This window comes from Dermochelys coriacea, chromosome 1 (genome assembly GCF_009764565.3).
Source record: "Dermochelys coriacea isolate rDerCor1 chromosome 1, rDerCor1.pri.v4, whole genome shotgun sequence".
NCBI classification, from domain to species: Eukaryota; Metazoa; Chordata; order Testudines; family Dermochelyidae; genus Dermochelys; species Dermochelys coriacea.
Genome location: NC_050068.2, coordinates 176011919 through 176034015, shown reverse-complemented (window position 1 = coordinate 176034015; position 22097 = coordinate 176011919). Strand labels below are relative to the sequence as shown.

Here is a 22097-nt window from a genome sequence, read left to right as displayed (position 1 = left end):
AGGACCATTTTCCTATGTTGTGGTCTACTCTCTAAAAAAAAAAAAAAAAATATTTAGGAAGTGCTGTACAACTTTTTCCACAATTCATGGTTTTAAGATCAACAACCCCACTGAAATAATGGTACTGTGAACATGACTTTGAACTCTTGCTATTGCGACCAGTTAGTTTGCTGTGTGCCGGCATCAGCTTCAGATATTCAAAATATTTGTTGTGAATTCGTCATAAAAGCATGTTTGGAGGGAATGCTGTGATTGTGTTGACTATTTTTAAAATACTTGGTGATTTGTGTATAAAGCCTTATTATGTGTCACTTATGTTTGAACACAGACCCTGCTCATTATTTACAACAGGAGGTAAAACTCAATTTTATGCAAGTCTGATCAATACAAAACATCTTTTGCCCTTCTCCCCCTCCCCCCCCCCCGCCTAATAAGTTATCGAATATTTCCTGGATTTTATCGTCATGTTGTAAAAGGCAGACAAAAAATCTTTGTGAAATTGGGATTTATATTTATTAAGTTGGTGGACCATATTATGACTTTACTATTAAATGCATGTTTAGGACCTAATCCAAACCTCATTGAACTCAATGGGAATGCCTGCAGTGACATCATGATGTATTTGTGTTGTGGTAACATCTGAGCCACAGTCTTGATGCAGGACCTCATTGTACTAGGCATTGTTCAAGCCCATAACACAGTTCCTGCTTCAAAGACCTTACTTGAATTGCTTTTGGATCAAGTCCAAGTTCAAAATATACAAATGCACAAGGTGTCTTTAACTAATAAACTTGTTTTTAGTTCTTTTTAGAACTCCAAAGTGGCTTGATTTACATTGTTAAAACAAAAACAAAAATATTTATGGCTATTATAAATAACATTTATCAAGGTTTATAAAAGAATCACAACTTCGAATTAAAAGGTTAAAACACATTTTCAAAAACACATTATGTTAAGTGCTTCTAAATATCTGTATATATTGGACCATTAAAAGTGATCTGCAAGGTGTGGGGGGGGGGCAGAAGGACAACTGAACTTTTGTGTAATATATAATGAACCTGAAAAGGCAGGGGTGTTATTTTTTTTTTTTTTTTAAATTCTGCCTTTTAAAAAAAAAATCAGATATTCTTGTCTGCCATGGAAGAAACGGAGATTAATCTACTTTTGTTTATGTAGTTTACTTTTTGTACTTCAGTTATTAAGGGTCATAGACTTACTAAGGTGAGGAGTTCTTCTGACTTAGCTGGAATTGCTTACCATAGTTTTATTACTAGTCAATAGTGAAAAGTTAATGTTTGCAGGATTGGGCTACGCTAGTTAGTTTCCCTTTCTATTCTCCTGCACTAATAAGTACAGCTATGCAGTGTATGGGTATCAGTGCAGGGAAAGGTTTAAATGAAAGCAAGCCATGTGTTTTCTTGAAAATGAAACTTAACATTTTTTTGTTTTTTAAAAAGTAGAGGGTTTTTTTTTTTTTTTTTTTTTTACAAAACTAAGCTACTGCACCAGCAGACACGTTGAGAAGGACCTGTGTTCCTTGGTCTGTGAGTTGAGGGCACTCAGCATCTCTATCTCTAACCTTATGTTAAAGGGTGGTATTCCAGCATCACAATGTGAACAATATCCATGTTGTTAGGAAGATGGTACATTAGTACCAATATGTCTAAGTGCAGAAAAGTTACTGTAATAGTAATAAATTCCAAAATGAATTGGAAATTTTCAGGCTTGACAGTTCTTCTTTATTATTTGTTATAAAATATGACTATTCCTGTTAAAGTGCTATTTGGTATACTTAAAAATAAAGCAGCCATTCTCTTAATGGTATGAAATAATTGAACTCTGAGTGAAAATTTTGTTGAGTGACAACTGATTACCATACATCATCTTTCAGAGGTTTATGTGAATAATATGTATGATTCAATTACTATATATGTATTATAGCCTTCAAAGCTCTAGGTAAAAAAGGATGAGGTAGGATTAAGCATGAACGGCTGTTGATACAATAGCAGCATTAACTTCCGTGTTTGATTTTTGCATATAGTAGAAGTGAAAGTGATCATGTCCGTTTCAAGAAATGTGTAGCTTTCTTCATCACTATCTTTGCAGACTTTTTAAAAAAACCTGTGGTCTCAAAGTGATTTATAGGTGTGAAGTTGAAAAAAGAATACAATTGCATGTTTAGCTACTGAATGGTAATCAGTAATTGGGAGTATACTCCCCTCCCCTCCCCTCCCTCCCTGTTTGGCAAAAGGCCTGGTTCTCTCTCTTCTCCCCATGGTGGTTTGTAGGTTAGAAATTGTGAACACTTTCAGTATTCCCATATGAAGAGTTTTATGTTCTGAGGAGCAAATCCCACCTTTCTTAATGCTAGTTCAAATTCTTAGTTTCTGACAGTATATATGTTGGTAATTTATGTTTCAAAAGAATGTATTTTTAACATTGGGAAGATGGAACCATTTAGTACTAAAACTTGCTTTAAATCCTACCTTCTTTAGCTAAAAAATAAATGGGTCTCCAAAACTGCCATGCATTGCCAGGGCCAAGCAAAACTCAGCTAAATTGTTGCATTCTTTGAGCACTCCTAATCCTGGCACTTGTTCATTTTCCAGAATTTGGAGAATTTGTTAGTATAGCAAAGCTTGCAACAAATCAATTAAGTCCTATTCCTGAAGTTAAATCTCCTAAGACTCCAGTTCTCCTCCCGTTAAACTCAATAGCAAAATTATAGCTGACTGCGATATGGGACGGTCTTAAGATTGTTGAAAAGATAAATAGGGGTCTGGTGTGGTGACTAGGAGACTGATTTATTTCACAAATGCCTGTGCGAGGCATTGTGAATTCTGTCCTGTGCACTACAGATCGGCTCTTTGTGGGTATTGCTGCATTCAAAAATCACAAATTAAGCCCCCAGATATAGTTGTCTTAAAATTTATAAGATTAAACATATTAGTTTGTTTATTATTTGCCTTCTGGTTATTGAAACATTAGAGGTCATATATTCAATCTTTACTTTGAAAAGGTGAGTGTTGAAATTTTTTTGTTTAAAGAAAGCTGGTGTTCTCACATGAATCCAAGAGTTGAAGCTTTGAGGAAAAAATACCAGTATTGTGAGAGTTTACAACACTGAATTATTTACTCATTTGTCAGGATAGATATTCTGGGTGAGGATAGAGATTCTATATGGAATCCTAGTAGTTTATAGTACAAAGTCATTGGAATTGGAGTAACAGAGTGATCAGATTAATATTGGAAATTCACATCAGACATTTAACTTCTGTGTCTGAACTACTTTTCTTAAAAGCAACAAAAACATTGAAATGCAAATTCTAATATCAGTCTGCTTTTTTTTTTTTCTGATGCAAATCTTTTGACTTCATATGCCTTGGTCAAAACAATGCTGATTTTACGCTAGGTTGCTAAATTAACTGCAACGGAGATAAATTGTGCTGAATAAAATTTTTAAGAGTTTCTTTGTTAATATGATAGAAAATAAACAGCGCTTAATTTTACTCATTTAAACGTACAAATGTCTCAGTATGACAGGTTTCAAGTAAAGACAGACTGACATACCTCAGGTTTCAGAGTAGCAGCCGTGTTAGTCTGTATTCGCAAAAAGAAAAGGAGTACTTGTGGCACCTTAGAGACTAACAAATTTATTTGAGCATAAGCTTTCGTGAGCTACAGCTCACTTCATCGGATGCATCCGATGAAGTGAGCTGTAGCTCACGAAAGCTTATGCTCTAATAAATTTGTTAGTCTGTAAGGTGCCACAAGTACTCCTTTTCTTTTTGACATACCTCAGATGTTCTCCTTAACTTGAATGCTTCTGATTTTTTTCTTAAGTGTCAAACTAATAATCCTCTATGCATTTTCAAGAAGTATATTAGGTTCTTGCGTTTGAGAGGAGAATAATTCATTTGGCAGATGGTCTTCAGAGACCACATAGCTTTAAGGGCTTGATCCAAAGCCCATTGAAGTCAGAGGACCTGTGAATCTGACTTTAGTCACCTAGATTTGGTGCAAGTTCATGCAAGTTAAACCTTGTGATGTAATACCAGGCATAGGTTTCTGTGGATCCTTCATACATATTGAATAGTTAGTTATAGTTCGTTGCTGGAGAACAGTATAATAAGTACTGTTGTGAAATACAGGGAGTCCAGCTGGATTAATTTCTTTCTGGTTCACTCTGAGACTGTAAAGTATCAGTCTGAATTATTATGAAAAATCTAATTTGTATACATTCTTTGGTGAATAGCAAATGCTCTAGTTAAATTTGCTATAGTTAAATTTGTTTCTATTATAATCATATGCCTGTGCAAAAAAGGAAGTCATGAAAAGTTCAGCTTTTAGGACAAAACTTTCCATGCTTGTTTTTCTAATTAAAAGTTTTTAATTTTTTCTTTAAATTTCAGCAATATCCTTTTTTAGCTAAGTGTTACTTTAAAGTTACCAAGTTGAATGTTAAAATTAGTGTGCTTTTGGCTACTGTAGATTTGAAGAAAATTTTTTGTATTGCTCTGGCTCGTTTGAAAATGACATGGAAGTTCAGCACAATATCTTGTTAAATCAGTAAATGATGCATAGTACATGTATTCACAATTTGGGAAGTATACACATTTCAAACATGCAGTTGCCTATAACATCTCTTTGTTATCCTTAGCTGAGAGTGTCTTGTGAAGTCCCCTACTCCTTTCAGCCACAGAAGGTGGTCCTGAGTCTACTCTCTTTGGTAGGGTTTCCATATTTGAATATTCAAAAATGAGGATACTCCACGGGTGGGGGGTATTTGCTTGCACGGCCCCCCTCCGGCCCCACCCCACCCCTTTCCCGCCCTGCTTCCAACCCCTTTCCCAAAGTCGGAGCCCCAATTCCACTCCCTCGCTGCCCCATTGGACCCCTTTCCCAAATCCCTGCCTCAGCCCCTGAGTGTGCTGCATTCCCCTTTCTTCCCTCTCCCTCCTAGCCGTATGAAACAGCTGTTTCGTGGTGCAAACGCTGGGAGTCAGGGGGAAAAAGGTGGGCACTCTCTCGACTGATCAGTGTTCACTTTCTTTCTCAAATGATCAACTCTTTGGGGAAAAATAATGGCAAAATCCCAGATGTTTTTAGATATTTAAAAATTCCTCCCGGACGGTGATTTAAGAACCAAAAAGCCGGACATGTCCAGGAAAATACAGACATATGGTAACCTTACTCTTTGGCCCCTCTCAACCCATTTGGGAGTTAGCATTAGGTTTTTTTGCTCCCTTGCTGACTTCATGGAGGCATTGATGCATTTTTCCTAAGTGATGTGCTGGTGGTGCTTTATGAAATGTGCAGTCTGGGAATCACCAGGTATAAATATTAAGGAGAGAATATGTCCTGTTTCAACAAGTCACAGTAACCTTAATTCTGACCTTTAAGTTGAGCTCTGCTCTTTTTCCCTACTCAGTAAGAATGCCCACAATTTTGAATTATTGAATAAAAATAAGTGTTTGCTTCAAGAGAAAATAGTCTATAAATAACTGTTTTTAATGTATAAAAGCGTTTTTAACTGGCTTTGGGATTATTTGCAAAACTTAGTATCACACTTTCTTTCTCTGCAGGGTTCCACTTCTTTTTCCAGTTTTTCTTTTCCTTTCTCCAAAGCGTTTCCTCATTTGTTTGTCTTCTCTGTAACTTCTGAGGCTACTTCATCTGTTCTTGAAGGACCATATCACTTTTTAGCCTATGCATGCATGATTTGTTGGCCTGTATTGATTTATTTCTACTGTTTTCTTCCCCCACAGCTTTTCCCTCACTTCTGTGGCCTCCCTTTGCAGAAGTTCTTTGATTCTGGCATCTTAAATCTCTCTATTCTCTTTTTTAAAAAAAAATCAGATACTAGAATTAAAGGATCCTCCTCACCCTTTTCTTTCCTTCCCTTGACGGTCCTGGAACCTTCAGTAATCAAATTTCCATTGGGGAGTTTTAAAGGCGCCTTTCACCTGAAAGAGTTTTCTTTATTGTAGGACCCAAGCCAAAGAGTGTCCTTAACTCCCATTGATTACAGTGCACCAACTTGCAGGATTGGTCTATAATTCAGCCCCAGGAAAACCTGTACAATGAAGGGTAAAACATTCTAATGTCTTGTGGTTACTGATTGCTATAGAGGGATATGGTTGTCTCAGCGTTTATTCATTTTTGAGCGCTTTAACTATGCATTTCCTGATTTTCCATTGCTTGTTTACAAGATTTATGTAAGATTTTTATTAAGTTACTGATATGTTTTCTCAATCTTTTTAACAAAGATTTTTGGTTGGAGAATTTACTTGATTTTTTTTTTTTTAAGTAAGAAATATTTCAAACCTGCCTAGGGAGTAGCTGAGGAATGGGACAAGACACCTTATAGAGGCTGCAACATTCTGCACAGTAGTGGGAACAGGTGAGCTTGGCCACTAGGCATCCTTCTGGAGCTTAGGAGCTCTGTCTGGCCCTGGCTTCCTGGTCAGCCTTTTCATAAGTCAGCTTCTCACTATCCTTCTGCTCTCTCAGGGTCAGCACTTTGATTCCTGCTCTTCTTTCCATCTTTGCATTCCTTTAGCTTTTCAAAGAGCCACAGGGTCTACAGATCAACAGAAACAATGGTATATTTTACTGAGGTCTTTAGAAACCCTGCAAGGAGGAAAATCTGAGAGTGGGAGCAGGAATCAAGGAATGGAGACACTGAAGTAGAGAGCAAATAACTTGGTGAAGTTGGCTGGAAGCCAGAGATCCAGAAGGCCTGCAGGATTCCATGTGGATAGCCCAAGTTAAGGGTAGGAGGAAACTGAGAAATTTAGGATATCAGTAGTGTTACAGGAACCCCGAACCCAGGGAAGTCTGTCCAGTTGCCTGTGGTCGTCTCCTCTGATGTGCTGCTGCTGGTGGCTACCACCTCCTTTGAATCGTTTGTATGCATAATGGTGCTATTAGAAGTTACGGATTCCATGATTTATCCATCTTTAGCCACATTATTTTTCTCTTCCCTTCTCTAGGATTAAAGAAGTTGTGTTATCATGAGGGAAGATACAACCTGTACCCTCTGGGAGTGTGATAATTCTGCCACTACTTCTTAGTGTAGGTGGAGTATGTGTGGAAGGTGGGAGGGGGCGCTATGTCTGCTTCATTATCGTCCTGCATAGTGAAGTAGAAAGATTCTGCTGCCTATTGGCTTCTTCATGCAGAATGCTGAAGATTATATTGCCATATGTCCTGTGAAGGTGAAAGCAATGAAAAAGCTATGGCTGAAGTACAGTAGCATCTCTGTTCTTTCCTCTATGGGGACCTTGTTGGAAGAAGGCTGTTGGGGAGGGAAGGGGAGAGGGAGGACAGTTGTCTTTTATTTGTGTATGTGTCCAGTAACCTGTGAAATGAGAACTTTGCTCACATACAGAGTTTTACACACTCCACTGGTTCATCTCAGTCAATAGAATTGCAGCATGCAAATTGACTGAAGAGGAAGGATGACAACAAGTTACTATCTCAGATATCACAGTGTGACTGAAGAGTGACTTGAGCTATTGACATGGCCTGATGATGTTAACAATCATGAACAACAATTTTTTTACGAGTTTAGCTTAGTGACAAACTAATACTTTCAAATGTATATGCTTAAGGTTTCGATGAGCATTATCTGTATAGAAAGTTAGAATTATCTGTATGATTCGATTACAATCATTCAAGTGGAAAAAAATCATTAATAAAATGAACTAGAAAGTGCCCTTTCAGCATCATTCTATCAATTTTCTCAACAGATTTTTTTAAAAAACTGTGTGAGATGGGGAGCTTTTACTCTAGCCTTGGGTGCAAATCTTAGTGCATCCTTAATAATGGACATAATATCTGTGCCTCCATAATGTTCTGCGTATCATTGCATATGTTAAGATTATTAATTAATGAAATCAAAACTACTCGGTGACCTTCACAGACAAAGCCTCCTGCAGGTAGTCCGTAATGTTTCAGTACTCTTCCTGCAGAGATGTTGCATGTGTCAGTGATGTCTTGGTGTTTGGCAGTAGATTCTTTTCTAAATCATAGAAATGAGAACTGGTTTCAAACAAAGAAAAACCCCCACAACCCAACTTGTTAAGTAACTTAGTGTAGTGTGTTCTTCCCTTCTTGTATAGAATTGTTCTCTTGAGTCAGTGCCTGCTTATTAACAGACCTTTTTAAAAACACCTGGACAGGTTAAAAATGACACCCTGGGGACACCCAAGTAGGATTAATAATCATTTAATTAAACAAAGTAGTTAACTTTGTCTAAAAAAAGGCTGCCTTTAAAGCTTTTACAGAAGGACCAGAGAGGTTCAAGTGAAACAGTCAACAAATCACATTTATATAAATGTGTCACTGGTACTGGGGGAGAAAAAATGTGATCTCATTGTAATAAAGACATCCTCTGTATGTAACAAAGAGAAAATAGCAGAAGTCTTAATTTATGCTGCACAGTATGTAGGATTTTTTTCTGTAGCAGAAATCTGAGTTTAGTGTATTCTCTTTTGTGGAACATTGTTTAAGTTGGAATATTTCATTTTCCTCCATGCTCACAGAAAAGCTTCATTTGCCTGAGGAACATGAGGTTGGCACAGCAAACTGAGGTTAGGTCAATACAGTGGTATCTTTAAAGATTCTCATTGTTGACAGTAACACTGATAGTGTTTATATCATAAGGGGATCTCAGCATTTAAAAAGCTGTTGAATAATATATCAATAAGCCACTTTAGTGTTTACATTAGGAGGCACTTCGGGCATACCCTTGAGTGTGTTGTTTAGTCTTGTGTCTTTACCACTGAAAAGTGGACCACTACTAATGCACATTCTGGAGTGACTTATTGTTGTTAGGCCTATTATTTTTACATTTAATTTAAGAGATTTCAGGGTTTATGGAAAAATAACAGAAGTAGGGAAAAGGTGCTAAAACATCTTTACTCAGCTTTTTTGAATATGCTTATTTAAACACTCTCTCTCTGTGTCTTGGTACAGTTTCCTGAACTCCTTGAGAATCCTAGCTGACCTTGCAAAAGCAGATTTTCTTAACAGCCACTTTCAGCTTGCTTTTTTTTTTGTTTTCTTTAAAAAAAGGGAAAATGGGAACAAAATCAACTAACCCTTTTACACTGGAAAATGGGTTAAAAGTGGTCTGAAGGATAACAAGCTGCTGAAAAGGTAGCTTGAAACTTCAGGGGAAGGGGCATTTTAAAATATATCCGCTTTTCTCCTTCACTTTCTCACTACCCCCCAAGTGCCTCTGTCTGCCTCCCATGCCCATAACATGACCTGTCTTTGACCCTACCCACTTGAAACTTGCCCATTGCTCAATAAGTATAATCAAAAATGGAAATTTTCTCTGTGTGAGTGATAAAACTCTAGCTGTGTTGGTGAGCGACTGTGACAGCATAAAAAAGACCCATTCAGCCAATCAGAATGCAGAATGAGGCAACTGGTGTTCCAGCTAGATTCTTGCATAGATTATTTACATGCCTGGATTTAATGCTCAATTTAGAAAGTTTCTGTAAACCTGTATCATCCTTTGAATAAAAAACAACCTAAAATCTTGTGGACTTCATAAGAATATCCACACTTGAATGGAACAAAGATATTTTTGCTAATGGTTAATCATAAGTTACCTAAGAATATAAAACACAAATAACACAGAGGCACTTCCCCAGAAGCAAAGCTTCGCTTGATTCAGTTGAATGCTAATGGAAATTCATTTTAGAACAAATGAGACTGAAGGTAAGTCATTTTACTTTACCAACACATTTTGTGTGTTAAACGATATCGTGTGGGTAGAACCAGTATTTATTATACCTTCTTGACACTGGACCCAATGTTGCTGCCATGAAAGTCAGTGGTGACACTGAAGTTGATTTCAACAAGAGCTAGAGTGACCTATAAGAATTAAATAACTTCTAATAATGTGGGTTACGTTCAAAAATATTAACAAGTAACAGAACTACCAAATTGCTGAGTTTAATCTTCGTGTGTTATGTATATGCAGTCCCTCATCATCTTCTAAAAATTTTAGATTCATGGCCTCTACTGTGGAGATGTGAGCAAAATAGAACAGAAAATCCTTCAAAGAAAGAAGTGTTTGTTGCCCCAGAAACTCCTGAAGATTCTCCAAGAGAGAACAATATGATGATGCCTCTGTGAATCTGAAACCATGGGGTTGTGGGAAGGGCTGCTGTGTGTAGCATCTCCCCCATTCTTCATCTCCTAAAAACTTGTAGGTTACACACATAAGAGTGCTGTTTCTTCCCTTTTCCTCTGTAAGGGCCTTTCTCGCTCTCCACCCCTGGGGTGCTGAAGGCTAGCTCTAAGGGTTTGTTGACAGTGCAAAAACCAAAACAAAACCCCCAAACATGGCAGCGAGTCTCAGTGTGGGTCTACAGCAGTGATTCTCAACCTATTAATCATTGTGGGCTGCAGGTTGAGAACTACAGTGCCCCTTTCCCTTAAAGCCCTCCCACAGTTCCCTATGCCCAGCACCCCCCACCCAGAGACCCCTCCACAGCGCAGGGCTGGGCAGCCGGGAGCGCCGGGGCGCAGGGCTGGGAGCAGAGCGCCCAGTGTGGGCCAGCAGCCAGCCCCGCCACCTGCCAGACCAATGTGGCAGCTGTGTGCTAATTGGGCTGTGGGTTGAGAACCACTGGTTTACACGCTTGGGCTTACGCTAGGGTGCTAAAAATAGCAGTGTATATGTTCACACTCAGGCTGGAGCTAGAACTCTGAGACCCACCCTCCTTGTCAGGTTCTAGAGCCCACGTGGGAATGCCTACCCTTCTAGTTCTAGTGCTGTGGTGCAAGCCTGAGTCTGTAGACCTGGGTTCTGAGATTTGCTGCTATGGCTTTTTTTGGCAGTGTATATGTACCCAAAGTTACTAGGCTATGGAAGTGTGACAGAACCATCTTGTAATGAAAGTGGGGCTTAGATCGTCTGACATGTATCCCTAGCTCTCTGTAGAACCTGGGCCATCATGCAGTTTTAGGGGCTCAAACTCCCTTCCCCTTGTGTGGGGTTTTGCGAGGCAGAGCATACAAAGTATCCCCTCCCTGCCCCTTGCTAGGATGGTTTGGAGGAAAGTCCACATTAGTGAACTTGCAGTGTTCTCTGTTCCCTGAACAGGTCTTCCTCACATAGAGAATGATTTGGCTTACAATATTTAGGTAACAGTTGATTTCTTCCCCCCTACCCCCATAGAACTATTTTCTTTGTGCATCGTGTTTTCTCTAATTTCTAGATAGACATTTGTAGCTGGGAAGCTCACTAATTCAGTCCTTTTTAAAAATCTGATTGTTTACAGCTCTTTAATGCACTGGTAACTTGAATTAAAATGTACAAAACCAATCACATTTTGCTTCGTTTTGAGACACTAAATGAGAAGTCATGCCAAGCTATCAAAGCCCAAAATATTTAGGATGCTATATAGAAACGGTTATGAAATAGAAAAACAAAAAATCAGTCATTTCTTCCCAAAGGGAAAGCGACTGTGTGTTGGTCAGCAAAAATATGGAAAGGTAAACTGATTCAGTATTGAGGCCAAGACTATAACGGTTCAAAAAAGACCTAAATAAGTTTATGGAGGATAGGTCCATCAATGGCTATTAGCCAGGATGGGCAGGAATGGTGTCCCTAGCCTCTGTTTGCCAGAAGATGGGAATGGGTGACAGGATGGATCACTTGATTACCTGCTCTGTTCGCTCCCTCTGGAGCACCTGGCATTGGCCACTGACGGAAGATGGGATACTGGGCTAGATGGACCCAATTTGGTCTGACCTAGTATGGCTGTTGGTTTTATTAATACATGTTAAAAAACATTTTCTTTTTAAAGCTTAGGGAGGACTGGTTGACTCCAAACATTGATAATGGATTTTAACACCCTTTTCTCTGTCTCCAAATTGAATGCAACCCATGCTGTTGTGGACTGGTAGTTCCATTGACTTTCCTGCCGCCTATTTGAAATAAGTTTGGTGTCAGGCCAGTTCCAAGTGGATAAATGTCCACCTTGCACAAACCATAACTGTAATTGGCATTTTTTGGCAGTCTTAGCAGAGAAGCCAAGGATTGAACTCCATTTTTGCTACCTAGGTGATCCTTTCAGAGAGGGTTTGAGGTATATTGGGAGAATTATGGCATTATTATTCAGTAAAAACTTTTTTTCATTTGATCAGATCAGATTTAGTAGCTCCTTACTGGATATGCTTCATGGCATTAAATGAGGGCTTTTTTCTTAAAGCAGGGGGTGGATGCCTTGTGTTGTGAGGGCTCTCAGGTCAGTACCTTTCTAGAGTATAGAAGGCAATTTTTTAAACTTGGCTTCCTGTCATCACACGTACTGTATTTTTGATATAAGAAGTAGCCTTAAAACATGACTGGTAATAAAGCATGTGGCAGCAACAAAGCATTTTGATCTGCCCAAATATCTATTGATTATTAACATGTTGGTTTGCCTAGTATCTTCGTGGATAGGTTTAATTTATCAATCATGTAAGCAAGCTACCGGTTTGGAACCTGACCAGTAAATAAAAGCTTACTATTTTGTTGGAAAATACAGAGATGTAGGCTTGATCTTAACTGTTCCCAGGAGAAATAATTAACGTTGCAGAGATGACATTCTCTGTGGTAATTGAGGGTCTTTTGTATGTCCATTCTGCATAATTTCCCTATATCTTTAATTATTTGTTTATAGTAGAAACTAAAAGCCCTTTTATAGATTAGAGGAATGTAATCCTCTAATCAGTCAGTATTTTTCCCATTACAGCAACAGCATCACATGATGAGACCAGTTTATGAGCTAATTGGCTGGGGGCAGTTCCAGTAACAGCTGCATTTAAAATCAATTCCTATTTGAGTAAAAGAAATTCTAATTTAGAATAAATGTAGGGGGCCAAGTCCTGCATTCTTTATTCTGATAGGTTTTTCCTATTTAAATCAATAATGCAGTACTTGTGAGTCAGGAAAGCAGGGTTTGGTTTCTGTATTGTTTGAAGGAATTTAAGATTAAAATACCATTCTTGAGCATGTTTTTGTTTTTTTGTTTTTGTGTGACTTAAAAAAATATCCCTAGCACTGATAAATGCTCAAGTATTTGTCCCATGAGAGGGGAAAAATTCTCCTAATGAGTTTTGAACACTTATTTTTTCTTTGAATGAAATGTTGAATCCAAAAGCGCTGAATGTTGTATTCTGTATTAGGTCCTACTTCTCATTACTAATGTTTGAGGCCGTCTGGTTCATCACCAGGAATATAAGTGTCTTTGTGGGCCTTTGAAACAAAGGCACATGAAGTGTCTTAAATGACCAGTGTGCACTTGCAGTATGAAAATTTTAAAATTGGAAGTGTCATGCGTAGAGCTGGGATATAACTTTTTAGGAATATACGAGAGATTTGGAGATACAACTACCAAAAAAAAAAAAAAAGCGTGGCTAAAATTTATTTTTTCCTGTGAACCAGTTCAGTAGTTCAGAATGGAATCATACATATGGGGTTTGTCATGAAATATGACAGTGTAAATTACAGTTGAGCTTTGGCACCTGATAGTGGCGAAATTATCTGAGTTTATAGCACTGTTTGGGATTATAGTATCTTCCTCAGCTGTATGAAACTAAGTGTAGTGCCAATTCTGTCTTGCTTTACTTGTCCAGACTCCGCCACTAGGATTGTATAGCCCAGATAACGTTAATTATATATTTCCTTACATAGAGGCGTGGCTGGCTGGAAAGGGCAAAGATGTGGAATATGGATATACAGAATTATAAAAGAAAGGGTTGGCGTTAAGCCAGAAAAATAGAAAACTTCTGAGTTAACAGCAGTGACTTTAAACTAGGTAGTCACACTCAACAGTTGTTGTATATGCAGCACTATAGGTATACGTGGTGCTCTACCAATAGATACAGTTACAGGCTCTAGCTCTGAATAATTGACCATCTAAATTTGACATAACACAGCATGGGGTGACAAACACATGGAACAGGGTGTGAATATGGGCAGATGTGAGGCTTGCATAAGAAATATAGTAGGCCTATACTTATCATTGGTTCCAATTTAATACATCTGTATGTCCAGGATGGAGGTCTGTCATGAAAGACTAATAAAAACAAAGTGAATTTTGATCAGGGTTTTGAAGGATTAGAACAAGTCTTGTAGTCTTGCAGGCATTAGAGAGGAAAGACACAGATTGCTTTGTGGGAGGAGGAGATGCATAGCTTGTCTGTGCTAGCATTTTTAGTTATACTTGTAACTCAACTTAACTGAATCAGTTACTTTAGTGTAGATATTCCTCAGAAATGTGTGAATGCTAAGGGCTTGTCTATACTTGAAATGCTACAGAAGCACAGCTGCTGTGTAGACATTACCTACATTAGTGGGGGGGAGGGGTTTCTCCCATCGGTGGAGGTAATCCAGCTCCTCGTGAGGCACTAGCAATCCTTTCATTGACCTAGTGCTGTCTATACCGGGGGTTAGGTCAACTAAACTACATCATTCAGGGGTGTGGGATTTTTCACATTTCTGGGAGAGAGAGCTGTGCCAATGTAAGTTCCCAGTGTAGACCAGCCTAATACAAACACTTGCCAGTGTTGGTTCCAGATTGTGACTTGCTCTACACTGTGTGCCATCTTTTTCTGTCAGTGAACTGTGACCAAGTGCAAACATTGAGTTTTTGTAGTAGCATTTACATGGTTGAGTGTCTGCACTAAAATATGCTATGATGTTTGCATGACCAAAAACTCTAGTATAGACATGTCCAAAGGAAACATCAATGTGAGTAAAAATGGCAGGGCACAGTTGGGGTAGTACTTAACTTTCATGCAAAACTTCAGTGCATATATTTCAAAGTATTTCATAAATTATACTGAAAATGTTAAGAGTTGTGCAAACTAGGCATTCTGATGGAGCTGTTAGTAATCAAATCCATCTGGAAATTCATTTTCTGAGGTTGATGGAGAAAAATAACGCTGGGGCAGCATATCTCAAGTGATTAACAAAAGCACATGTGAAGGATTTATCTGTTTTTCCATTGTTTATCTAGTGTAGTGTTTTTGTAACTGTACTTTATATATGTTGGTGAAGGACTCAAAAGCACTGAAATTCGAGAACATGCATTTTCCTCATTTTAATGGTGATAAAGGATTAATACTAGAATGGAAAGCTACATTGAGACCAAAAGGAGCAGGGATGTAGCTAAGGTTGTATCTTATTGTCTCATGCAGTTTAGCAAATAAAAGAAAAAAATCCAGCAAAGTGTTTGTTCAGATTTTTAATTTGTATCAAAGGAAATGGAGCAAAACTACCAAAGTAAAATATCTCTCTGAGATATTTGATGGAGGAGCACAACTATTATTTGGATATGATAGAGAAAGAGAAGACAGGCTTAATATTTGTAGTGAAAAGCACATGAACACAGGTGATTTTACTACTTTACATAGGGGAGAGCAAATCTATAGTAAAGCAACCATGGAAAAATAATAAGTGAATCCGTACGTGCAGTTCAGGTGAAACTCTTTCTCCCCTCCCCCCGCACCCTCCATTTGAGTGTGAATGGGATGACTTTCCTGTAGTAAATGCTAGTGGATGAAATAAAAGGCTGTTTAATGTAATTGCTGAATATGTTGTGGTGGTTTATAAAACCTTTTTGAGGTATTTTTCAAAAATAGTAATATTTTTTGAGGTTAAAAAGGAAAATTATTTTTAAAGTTTTTGATTTTGCCCAGTTTACTCCCTAACTCCCCAGATGGAATTGAACATGAGGACATAGAAAGTATAATAATGCCAAGTTGTTTTGAGACGAGAATTTCCCCCTTCTCCACCCTCCATGCCATTGTCTTGTCCAGTTTTTTGAGACTGTCTGACAAGCCCTGTCAGTCTTGAAGGTGAATGAGCATTCTCTCTGCTCAGCTGCCACTGTAACAGACTTTTCTCATCCCAGGAAGTGCTCTGTAAATTTGTGGTTAAATAGTAAGAACACTATGAACTTCGAGATACAATGTATTTAAAGTACAAATAATTGCCAAATTCTCACCATTTATGAGAACCCTTTTGTTCTAAAAGTTAGCAATGTGTATTCATCATGGATATGTAAAGTAGGGGGAGGTAAATAAGTAGGACCCTACCAAAGTCAGTCATAGGATTTTAAAAATAGTCAATTTCATGGTTTCAGAAGTTTATATCAGAAATTTCATGGTATTGTAACTGTGGGGGTCCTGACCCAAAAGTGGTTGTGGAGTGGGTGTCTTAAGGCTATCGTAAGGGTGGCAACACAATCCCCCTACTTTTGTGGTGCTGCTGGCAGGGGCGCTGCCTTCAGAGCTGGGCAGCTGGAGAGCAGTGACTGCTGGCTGGGTGCCCAGCTGTAAAGCCAGCTCCACCTTCAGTAGTAGCGTAGAAGTCAGGGTCATAGGGCAGGGGGAACAAAGGGGGGGCGTTACCATATGTCCCAATTTTCCCAGAAGCCTCCTGCCCGGGTCGGAAGCTGACCGGCTCCCTCACTTCTGTGCTGCCTTCAGAACTGGGCTTCCAACCAGCAGCCGCAGAGTTTCATGCGCCCATGGCAGGTTCCCAGAGGTGGGTCTGACCTGGCTCTGGGAGCTGCCTATGTAGGAAGTCCTATCCCTCCTCAGCCTGGGCTGGGGCTAGCAGCTGGAGCCCAGTGCACGTAGGACCCCCGCAGCTGAAACATTCCCAGCCCTGCCCCTCCCCGACAATAGCCACATTTCATGGGGAGATCAGATTTCACGGTCCGTGATGCAGATTTCATGGTCAGTGAATTTGGTAGGGCCCTAGTCATAGGTACAGAGGATATTGTTAAGGAATTTGTTACCTTTTTATCAGTAGGTGGGATGTTACTGGTTCTAGCTATATTGTCCATTATAAGTAAGGCCATGATTTAGTCACGGGTATTTTTAGTAAGTCATGGACAGGTCATGGGCAATAAACAAAAATTCACTGCCTGTGACTTGTCCATGACTTATATTAATAAGGCCTGTGATATATCTTGGGAGGGGGGGTGGTTGAGGGTGGTGCCAGTGGCTCCAGCTTCCTGGGGCCAGCTGATCCTGGAGCCAGCTGCTTGGGCGGCACTGGAGTTAGCCCCCTGGCCCCTGCAGAGGTTGAGGAAAGTTTCAGAATCCGTGACTTCTGCAACCTCTGTGATGGACATGGAGCCCTAATTATAAATGAAGGCCAAAAGATTTAAACCTAAGTACCTAAACTTGTGTTCTTAAATTCAGATATAGGAACCTAAGTGACCCCCCCGCCCTGGCAACCCCAAAACAAACAGTGCTAAGCACCTCTAGCTTCTGTTGCTTTCCACAGGATTTGTGAGCATTCAGTAACTTTGAAAACAATCAGGTATTTTTTTATTTAGGTGAATAAATAAGGATTTAAGAGGAGCTGTAAGAATCCATTTTTTTTAAAGCCTTTTACTTAGGTCATGGCTACACTTGCAGATGTAGAGTGCTTTGAGTTAAACCCGCCTTCGGAGAGCGCAGTAGGGAAAGCGCTGCAGTCTGTCCACGCTCACAGGAACAAGTGCACTGGCGTGGCCACATTTGCAGCACTTGCAGCGACATTGGGAGCGGTGCATTATGGGCAGCTATCCCACAGAGCACCTCTTCCCATTCTGGAGTTGTGGCTTGTGGGAAGGGGGCAGAGGGTGCAGGGCATTCTGGGTCCTGTCCCAAAGCCCTGTGATGCACCTGTTTGCATCCCAGCAATCCCTGTGCTTCCGTCCACATTTGGCACCATCTTTCAACATTTTTTTGTAGTGCGTGCTCTGTCTTCCCTTTTGGTTTGCGGGAATGGAGTCCGAACTGCTGAGGAGTCTCGCCAGCACGTCATATTTGGCAGTAGTTATTCCTTATGATCCAAAGTGACAGTGAGGGCTCCAACGATGCTATTGACTCAAGTAACGCATATGACACGAGTTTGCTTGTGGCATTCACGGACATGTTCACCACCGTGGAACACTGCATTTGGACTCGGGAAACAAGCACCAAGTGGTGGGATCAGATCGTCATGCAAGTGTGGGATAACGAGCAGTGGCTGCAGAACTCTGGGATGAGAAAAGCCACTTTCATGGGACTGTGTGTGGAGCTCACCCGCACCCTGTGGCACACTGTGGACACAAGATTGAGAGCTGCCCTGACGGTGGAGAAGTGGGTGGCTATTGCAATCTGGAAGCTGGCAACTCCAGACAGTTACCGATCGGTTGCTAACCAGTTTGGAGTGGGGAAGTCAACCGTTGGAATTGTGTTGATGCAAGTTTGCAGGGCCATTAATCACATCCTACTTAGAAGAACTGTGACTCTGGGTAACGTGCATGACGTTGTGGATGGCTTTGCACAAATGGGTTTCCCTAATGCGGAGGGGTGATAGATGGGACGTATATTCCAATTCTGGCACCAGCACACCTAGCCTGCGAGTACATTAATCGGAAGGGAATTAATCGTATTTCTCTATGGTTCTCCAGGTGCTTGTGGATCACGGTAGGCATTTAATTGACATTAATGCAGGCTGGCCCGGAAAGGTGCATGACACACACATCTTTCCGAACACTGGCCTGTTCAGGAAGCTATAAGCCGGGACTTTTTTCCCAGACCAGAAGATCACCGTAGGGGAAGTCAAAATGGCAATTGTGATCCTTGAAGACCCTGCTTACCCTTTAATGCCGTGGCTCATGAAACCTTACACAGGAAGCCTTTACAGCAGCAAGGAACAGTTCAACAGGCTGAGCTGGTGCAGAATGACTGTGGAGTGTGCTTTTGGCCGTTTAAAGGGCCGCTGGTGCTCTATGTATGGGAAGCTGGACCTGGCGATGACAGCATCCCCGCCATTATATCCGTGTGCTGAACCATAACATTGAAGGGAAGGATGAATGATTCACTCAGGCATGGAACTCGGAGGTTCAACACCTGGAGGCTGAATTTGAACAGCCAGAGAGCAGGGCTATTAAAGGGGCCCAGCGCGGGGCTGCAACAATTAGGGATTCCTTGAGGGAGCAATTTGAGGTTGAAAGCCACCAGTAATGTCTGGTGCCCTGCATGGGAGTAAAGTGCAGTGGTTCCAATGTTAGTAGGAATCTGTGTTTGCTGTGCTAACTTGCGGTGCCTGTTTCTTTTCAGGGCTAAGGTATCTTTTTACTTTATGCAATAATAAAGAAGGTTTTCAAAGCCAAAAAATCCATTTTATTGAAAATAGAATTCTTTTAGTGAAAAGAAACACAACTGCTTGGGAAAGAGAAAGGGCCAAGGAGTTTGGGTGGGGAATGGTACAATCACAGATTTGCTTATGTCCTGTTACCATACTCGGCCTTCCTGTCTGGAGTGCTGTGCAATGAGTGCTGCACTTCAGGATGGCTATACTGCATGGTGATGGGGGTTGAGTGCAGTAGGTAAGGGTCAAAGTTTTCAGGGCTGAGTGGTGAAGCTACAGGTGTTGGAGGCAGCTGGTGGTGGTAAGAACCCGGATGTTGGGAAAGGTGGGTTGGAGGTGACATGGGGGCACAAGGGAAAGTTTTGGGACAAGGGCTGCAGGGGGGGTCGGGCATGTTAGTACTCTGCCTGCGTGGCTACGAGCACCTGGATTGAGTCTGCTTGGTGTTCCATTATGCTTATCAGCCCATCTGTGCTTTGCTGCCGGAGCACCGCGCTTTTGTGCCGGTGCTTCTCATTCTGCTGTCCCGCCATTTCTGCACTTTTCAATTTTCATTACTTGAGTGCTGCATTACTTGATGCAACATGTTTCCTTGCTTCTACATGGTCTCTTTCTGATGTTTTGGAGTCTTTTGGCCAGTGATAACATGGATGGCTGTGATCTCAAGGTTGCATCTGTAAAGGCAAAATGCAACACTTAACAGAGGCAGCATTGTTCACACCAGACAGAACAATGGTTCCCCCATACTTAAGGGCAAGCACAGTCTACACAATAGCATCATTTGCCTGTCTGAAAGTGAGCGCAGATAACCCACGGGAGCCCCAAAATGGTGAGTAAGCACAGGGTCAAGCGTGACTGACTGATTGTTTCACAGCTGTACTGTCCCCTCTGGGTTTCTGTGCCTTGGAGAGACCCAACAGCAGCAGGGAGCCCCTATACTGAACATGGTCCCCACATTTTCCACAGGAGTTGGTCCTGGAAGATACCTTGCTGCTGAGGGTGACCTGGGAAGCAAGGGATGGTCTTCTGCTGCAATGCGGCTTCCGCCCTTGCCTGTGTGCAGCAATGGTCCCCCGCCTCTCATGGCACAGTGGTGCAGACAAGTTAGCCTTACTGGGACAAGGAACACAGTGGCCCTCCCGAGAAACCTGTGCAAGCGCATTGCCCAAGTTCTGGATGAGACCTTTGAAGAGATCAGAGGCCAATTACCGTGATGTGAGAGAGCACGTCAACGCCCTATTTCACATCTAGGCATGCATGCAGCCCCAGCCCTAACACACTCCTTACCCCAAGAGCCGACACTGAATAACTTCCTTCTCAAAATGAAAGCCGGTTACCGGGCTATGTATTAAGATTAAGGGACACAATCAAATTTACCTCTGGTGTTTGTCCTTCCCCAAGCACCAGCCGCTGCGACTGGCTACCTTCCTCCTGGCTTGAGAACAGCTCCTGGCTGCATGCATCTTGGGATTCCGGGGTGTCTTCCTTTGCCTCAGCACCCTTGCTTCTGCTTTGCTGCTCCGCCTTGTTGAACTGGGCTCTGAAGTGTCCATGGTGGTGATCAGAGTGGAGGTGGGGTCACCCCCAAGTATCGCGTCAAGCTCTTTGTAGAAACAGCAGGTTGCAGGGGCAGCACTGGAATGGCTGTGTGCCTCGCAGGCTTTGCGGTAGGCATTCTGCAGCTCCTTCACTTAAACCCTCACTTCAGAGCGTCCTGGTCATGGCCCCTTTACATCATGTCCCTTGATATCTGCCTGAAAGTATCGTAATTCCTACGGCTGGAGCACAGCTGGGACTGGACAGCTTCCTCCCCCTGCAACACTGATAAGGTTCAGCATCTCGGCATTGCTCCATACTGGGGATTGCCTGGTGCATGGAGGCATGGTCACCTGGAAAGATTTGCTCAGCCAGGAGTGGAGTGGTCTCAGAAAACAGGAAGGAGATTTTCAAAATTCCCAGAGAATTTAAAGGATGGGTCTGACAGTTGATCACCCGAGGGCAGGGCAGTAGAGTTCAAAGTGATGACTAGAGTGGCTAGAACAGGCATTGTGGGACACTTCTGGAGGCCTATCAGAGCACATCAATAGACCAGGGCGTCCACACTGGTGCTGCGGCGCTCCAGCAGGGGCACACAAAACAAATCAGGAGCGGACCAGCTGCGGAGTCAGAGCGCTCTACATGCCTTGCCAGTGTGGATGGGTAGTGAGCTAGTGTTCCCGGGGCTCCTTCAGTGCGCTGTAACTTGCAAGTGTAGCCAAGCCCTTAGAGTAGGCAATGCAACTAGAAAAAGTAGTATCATATCCATCCAAAAATCTCAGTGACTATGGACCCAGTCTTGCTACCCCAGCTGTCCTTTGTAAATGTCCCCAATTTAATGTAGCAATGATGTTGAGGAATGGTTTATGTTGTAATTATTTCCCGTGTTTTTGATCCCACACATGGTTAGGTCACAAAACTGTCCTGGAAACCCCTCGCCAATTTGAGTGGTTTTATAATCACATTTTCAAATTATTCTTGTTTTTTTCTGTCCTTTTGCTGCTGTGTGAGTGGCACACAAATAGGGTAAACTGACTATTCGGGGGGGGGTGGGGGGAACCACACACACACACACACACACACACACACACACACACACACACACAAATCACTGTTTTGATTTCAGGATGTGGTCAACAAAATTAGGAACAAAAAATGTCTTGCAAATGCCAGTAAATATTTCCTTCCTTTTTCTATCTCCCGGATCAGTAATTTGTTAGTTTATAGCAGTGGCCTATAATTTTAAAGTTTCATATTGATGATTTAGTGAAAATTCAAGGGCCATTATGATCCCTGTTTTTCACACTGTCAGAACTAAGGTATGATTTTTTGGGATGAGTGGAGAAAAAGAAAACGAGTTTGGTTTTTTGTTTTTTTGTTGGAAAGTTATGAAAAAACACGTTTTAAA

At 41.1% G+C, this 22097-nt stretch overlaps 1 protein-coding gene across 12 annotated transcripts in view; it reads left to right on the top strand.

The window, feature by feature from the left end:
* The window catches only part of USP25 (ubiquitin specific peptidase 25), a 148160-nt gene that overhangs the window by 5572 nt on the left and 120491 nt on the right, over nt 1-22097 (top strand). Inside the window, exon 1 of one of the 12 annotated variants that reach the window (XM_043509290.1) lies at nt 8576-8597. The exons of the other annotated variants lie outside the window; for them this stretch is intronic. The gene's annotated coding sequence lies outside the window, so the exon portion shown is untranslated. Of the gene's footprint in view, nt 1-8575; nt 8598-22097 lie in introns of those variants that run through there. 12 annotated transcript variants of the gene reach the window in all.